At 55.5% G+C, this 6,333-nt stretch overlaps 1 pseudogene; it reads left to right on the forward strand.

Annotated features, from left to right (window-relative positions):
* Positions 1-1,866: 1,866 nt before the first annotated feature.
* Positions 1,867-5,827, forward strand: LOC114226736 (E3 ubiquitin-protein ligase ZNF598-like; annotated as a pseudogene).
* Positions 5,828-6,333: the final 506 nt, after the last annotated feature.

Here is a 6,333-nt window from a genome sequence, read left to right on the forward strand (position 1 = left end):
GGTTCACTGCTTGGAGTGTTCCATCGCATGCTGTTCCCCCCCCTTCTCTAATGAAGACTGTATATCTGGCCCATACAAACATATGCTGGGACAGTACTTGGCAGTTTTCAAAGGGGTGTCATCTTATTGTCTCATTTCTGCTTCAATTTTAAATCTTCTATAAGTTAGGGATCGGTTGTAATTCTCCACTGTAGATCTGAAAAAAAGAAAATCCAAATGTTAACAGATTTCCTCAAGGACACAGAGTTAATAATAGAGAAACACTTTTGTGACCCTGGTTGGGCATCTGCATCACTATAGACTTGTTCTTGCTTCCTCTTACCCTGTAGTTAGAGTGCCTCCCCTTGAGAATGTAGTTAAAAGCCTCTGGCACTTTATTCAATACTAGTAGCCCGTTTGCACGAAGATTCGTGCAATAGACCTTCATTCACCTGGCTGCCTGCACCAGTTTTCTGCTGGCACCAGGGACCCAGGCCTTGGCTGTGGCCACCACCTTCTGCCTTCTTTCAGGGTCGGGGCTTGGCCCCGGGCGGTGGCCTTGGGCTCAGCCGCACCCAACATCCCTGCTACCGATCACAGGAGCCGACCCCCAGTGGTTTCCTGCGATCGGCGCAGGCTCCCCGCTGGTGCCCAAGGCCAGGAAAGCCTCGGGCGGCTTTCCCGGCCTTGGGCTCCGCCACACCCCAACGTCCCTGCAACGGTTTCCTGGTGGGCGTGGCTTGGGCGTAGCGAAGGTGCGGTCAATTTGCATATTTGTCTATTATAAGGTAAAACTAGAGGCCTGATGTGCGAAGATTCGTGCAAGAATAGGCCTGCCTTCCCCTAGCTGCCAGCAACACCTTCACTCCGGCCAGAGCCGCCTTCTGCCTCTCGCCTTGTCGCATCAATTTGCATATCCCCTCCTTATTGGTTGTGGGCACCGCCATCTTTGTCATGGAGTTATGGTCAATTTGCATATCCATCTTTATTAGATAGGATGATACACATAATATGTGATCAATAATCTGTAGGTTGTCTGAATTACCGTTCCTAAAATGCTCGAATTCAGGCGGAAAATTCATCCCTTAAGATTAATAAATATAAAATGCAAGTTTAAGTCACAAGTGATTTTGATTAGAGGAAACCACAATATCAGTGTCAGAGAAATAGAGACTGTTTTTCCTTTTATGTTTTTTATTGAAAATACAATGCCATCAATGCCCTGATCCTTAGATGTCTTAAAAAAACAACAACACGAATGGGGTGAATAGGATGTCTTTATGTTGGTCCATTCAGCAAGCATTTATCTAGGTATACCAACTAGATGTCCACACAATAATGAAGGTCTATACCAGAAATGGCTACGCATGTCAGTGCTGACACGAGTGTCATAGGTTCGCCATCACTGGTCTATACAATGACCCCCATGCACAATGAAGAAAGATGCAGCAAAGAGCAAGCCCTACTCCCTGCCTTTACCGAGAGCAGACTGCCTTGAAATGTTCACTAACAACTGAAACAGAACTAGCACATACTACATCCCAGAGATTTTTAACCGGTGTGCCTACAAACTTTTTAAAACATGCCTTACCTGGGGCGGGGACCCCCCCTCTCCCCCGCAAAGGCAGGCAGCAGGTGAGTGGCCAGGCCACACGGGCCTGGAGAGGCAGGCCCAGAACCCTGCTCCTGGCACCAGTTGCATGCTGTGCTGAGACCTGGAGGCCAAGGCGCTGGGCTGCTGGGACCTACCACTGCCCCACCCAGATGTGAGTGCCCGGGGACAGTGACACTGCGCAGGGAGAGCTGTGCCAGGGGGGCTTCGGGAACCGCCCTGGCCACAGTCCCCTCCACCAGCGGCAGCACAAGGAGCATGTATCTACTTTGCTGATGGGAAACGTTTGCCTTGTACCAGCAGCCGCTACAGCACAAGTGCCCCAGGTGCCCAGCGCTGCCACCCTGTGGCCTCCTCCAGATCTGGAGCAGAATAAGCGGCAGCAGCATGAGTTCTTCCCTGCAAGCTGTGCCTCAGACCCCTCAGAACCTTCCCGAATGAGCGCGCCAGGTCCTCGCACCAGGCCCTGGTGCAGCGCTGCCTGCTGTGGGGCCCCAGGACACACAGCACCGTGGTCCCAGCCCTGCAAGGTCTGCAGGGAGCGATGCCTCCACAAGGACGAGCGGCTCAGCACCTGCGTGGCACCGCTACTTCTGCCACTTCTTTTTTTATAAAAGTGCATTCAAGTATTTTATATTTTGCAACCAATTCTTTTTTATTGAATTTATTAGAGGCCCAGTGCACGAAATTCGTGCACTGAGGGGGGTTGTCCCTCAGCCCAGCCTGTACCCTCTCCAATCTGGGACCCCTCAAGGGATGTCCGACTGCCCTTTTAGGCCCGATCCCTGGGATCGGGCCTAAAAGGGCAGTCGGACATCCCTCTCACAATCCAGGACTGCTGGCTCCCAACTGCTTGCCTGCCCGCCTTCCTGATTGCCCCTAACCGCTTCTGCCTGCCAGCCTGATCACCCCCTAACCACTCTGCTGCCAGCCTGTTTGTCCCCAACTTCCCTCCTCTGCTGGCCTGGTCACCCCTAACTGCCCTCTCCTGCAGGGTTGATCACCTCCAACTGCCCTCCCTTGCAGGCTTGGTCCCTCTCAACTGCCCTCCCTTGCAGGCCAGGTGCCTCCCAACTGCCCTATCGTGCTGGCCATCTTGTGGTGGCCATCTTGTGTCCACATGGGGGCAGCCATCTTTGACCACATGGGGGCAGCCATATTGTGTTTTGGAGTGATGGTCAATTTGCATAGTACTCTTTTATTAGATAGGATAGAGGCCTGGTACAGGGGTGGGGGCTGGCTGGTTTGCCCTGAAGGGTGTCCCTGATCAGGGTGGGGTTCCCTTGGGGCATCGGGCGGCCTGAGCAAGGGGCCTGTGGTGGTTTGCAGGCCGGCCACGCCCCCTGGCAATGCAAGCGGAGGCCCTGGTTACTGGAATTTATTTTCCTTCTACAATTGAAACTTTGTAGCCTGGAGCAGAGCCAAGCCTGGGACTCCCTCCGAGGCCCACAGCCATTTGTGTTGGGGTTATAATTGAAACTTTGTTGCCTTAAGCGGGTGGGCCCGGCCAGGTTGTGTGGAAAGCTTTGCTTCCCCTGTTGCCGGCAGCAACCCTGGCCTGCTCTCTCAAGCTCCATTCTGCCGCCATTTGTTTGAATTTGTTTACCTTCTATAATTGAAACTTTGTAGCTTGAGTGGAAGCTTAGGCCTGCAATGGCTGGCAGAAAGCTTGGCTTCCTCTGTTACCTAGGAAACCTTGCTCTCTGTGGCTGTAGCCATCTTGGTTTGGGTTAATTTGCATGCTCGCTCTGATTGGATGGTGGGCATGGCTTGTGGGCATGGCTTGTGGGTGTGTCGGAGATGTGGTCAATTTGCATATTTGTCTATTATTAGATAGGATTGGGGTGACATTTGTTTAATGAAATTATTTTTCAATTTTGTTATTCAAAAGAAATCTATATAATTTTATTAACCATTGTCACCCCAGTGGGTGGGGGAGGAGGAAAATGAGAGATATCTGTAATACTACCAACAATAAAGACATATTTTACTTATGTATTTATTTTTAATTCTTTATTGTTGAAAGTATTACATATGTCTCCTTTCTCCCATTGACCTCCCCCCAACCCCCAGCACAGGCCCTCACCCCACTAGCGTCTGTGTCCATTGCTTATGCTCATATGCATGTGAACAAGTCCTTTGGTAGAGCTCTTACTCCCCCCACCCCCACCCCCCTCCCCTGCCTTCCCTCTGAGGTCTGACGGTCTGTTCGATGCTTCTCTGTCTCTGGATCGATTTTGGATGAACCTCTAGCCAGGCTTCTGCCACCTCTGATGGGGCCGCAGCTCAGGGTTGCTACAGTGACTCTGCTTATCTGCACGAGCATTTCCGGGAGCCACGTTTCCTGTGTGAGGAGGGCGCTGCGGCCCATCAGGAAGAGCCCCTGCCTCCCGCACCTGCGGATGCCGACCTCCGGCCACGGGGCAGCCCGCCACAGCCAGCGGCGCCCTGGCTGCCAGGACCCTCAGACACACTGGCAAGTCAGCTACATGCGGGACTGGCGAAGGGATCCCCAGTGGCCAGGACCTCGAGGAGGTGGACAGGTACAACCGCAAGAGCCAAGCAGGCCAGGCCAGCGGTCGGTCGGGGAGCTCGGCAGAGCCGCGAGGAAGCTGGGGGTGCAGGAGAGGAGAGGACTGAGAAGGGACAGGGCCATCAGGGCCTCAGTGGCCTTGCAGCAGCAGCAGGAGACGCACAGGAGTGAGGACGGAAGGAGGCAACGCGCTGAAGAAGGAGGAGGCAGGGGTATGGGGTCCCCAGGAGCTCAGCGGGAAGGCTCAGGCCCCAAGGAAGCCTGGGCAAACGACCCTGAAAGCCAAGAGGCCTTCCCAGCCACCAGCCCAGCTGTAGGGTCACACTTCTGAGCACCCTCCTGCCCCCACTTTGAAGCTCAAAGGTGAAGGTTTCGCTAGACTGCACCTCCACTTCCCCCCCTGCTCCACGGGGCAGCCCTGGGCCCTGTGGGGCTGGTGCTCCTGTCCCCTGTTCCCGCCAGGGCCCGAGCACCTGCCAGGAAGACAACTCACCTCCCGGTATCCTCCACCTCCAAGCTCAGCACAGCCCCCCACCCTTCCCCCCCACCCCAGCCTCATCTCTGCCAGGAAGGGCAGTGGCAGCAACAAGGTGGTGCAGCCCACCGCAGGGCCCAGGCTGCCGGGGCAGTCAGCCCCCCAGGAAGGCTGGGATGGGGGGAAGGGCAGCTAGAAGGGCGGGCCGCCACCCCCCCATGAGGAAGAGGATCCTGGGAGGAGGACAGCACCGGGCCTCGCCACCCAGGAGCTGCAGAGAGTGCCCAACTGGCATGGTCACTGTCTCCTCCCTGCGGCGCTGGCTTCCGCCCAGACCTTCACCAAAGTCAGCAAAAACAAGAAGGCAGGCTCTGAGAAACTGGGTGCCCCATCACCCCTACCAATGCCCCCTGAAGATGATGGCCTCCCTGGGGCTGAGCAGCCACCCCCACCCCCAGGCCTCCACAGGCAGAGTCCAGGGGCCAGTAGCTGTCATGGTCAATGGACACACAGGGGCCTTGGGATCAAGAGTTTCCCCAAGGATCCCCCTGGGCTCCTATGACTCCATGGGGCCTCTCCTCTTCCTCATGTCCCAGGAAAGCTTCCCAGAGCTCAGGGGACCCCCGTACCCCCCCCCACACCCACACACACACACACAATTCCCTCTTCCTCAGGCTTTAGCACAGCAGTGCCCAGCCCCCACCAGGCTTGTGTCCCCAGCACCACCACCAGGAAAGCACTGAGACTGACACTAGTGCCCCACGCCTACCTGGGCCCGAGAGCCGGGAGAAGAACCTGCAGCTCATCCGCTCCATCAAGGGCTTCCTGCAGACAGGCCCACTGCAGGGAGTTCAAGAGTCACTTGGGGGAGTTTACACAGGCAGCCATCTCCCTGGATTATAAGGGCTGCCCCAACCTGCTCTGGAAGAATTTCCAGAAAATATTCAATGAGCTGTGGTGCTCCTGCCCAACAGAGCCCAGCTGTCTGCAACCACGGACATCGAGGCCAAGCTAAGCTTTCCTGCACCAAGACCAAGAAGAATAAGAAGAGCTCATGGCAGACCAGCCCCTGGCAGGCCAGCACCCAGCAGACAGGCTTGGACTGCTGTGTGTGCCCAACCTGCCAGCAGGTGCCCCCAAATGGTAGGTCAGCAGCCACCAGGCTCTGCACACCACCCAGGATGGTGACTTCCCTGCCCTGCAAGCTGTGGCCAGAGCCCTCACATAGCTCCACTGTTAGGGCAGGAGTGGCCACAGCCAGGAGCCTCCTTTGTCCCTCCTCCTCCTAGGCTGCCAGACAGCCTGGTAAGGCCCTAGGGAGGCCACCTACTCAAGCCCTTTGGTTGGCCACCTGCCAGGGGTCACAAGGTCAGCCCAGCACAGTCAGGCAGGAGTCCATCTGGCTTCCTCCTGGGTAGTGAGCAGACACCCCTGCCTCAGTGGTGGGCCAGTCTTGGTTTGTATCTCATGATTTTGGAAGTTGCCAGAGGAGGAAAGGGCTGGGATACTGGGACTTGTCCACGTTGTCAGAGCCAGTGGCCACAGCGGCCGGATCTGGGACCTCCGGAGCCTGAGGGCTTCAGAACCATGGCCCTCAAGCCTGAAGCTGTGGGTCTACTGGGGCTGGAGTAAGATATTGTGTTGTGCAAACAGGTAGCTGTTCCATGACTTAAGAATGTCCAGGATTAAAAACAGACACAAAATTGTGCTATTTGCAGTTCAATCTTTCTATGA

The sequence above is a fragment of the Eptesicus fuscus genome, chromosome 14, assembly GCF_027574615.1.
Source record: "Eptesicus fuscus isolate TK198812 chromosome 14, DD_ASM_mEF_20220401, whole genome shotgun sequence".
Lineage (NCBI taxonomy): Eukaryota > Metazoa > Chordata > Mammalia > Chiroptera > Vespertilionidae > Eptesicus > Eptesicus fuscus.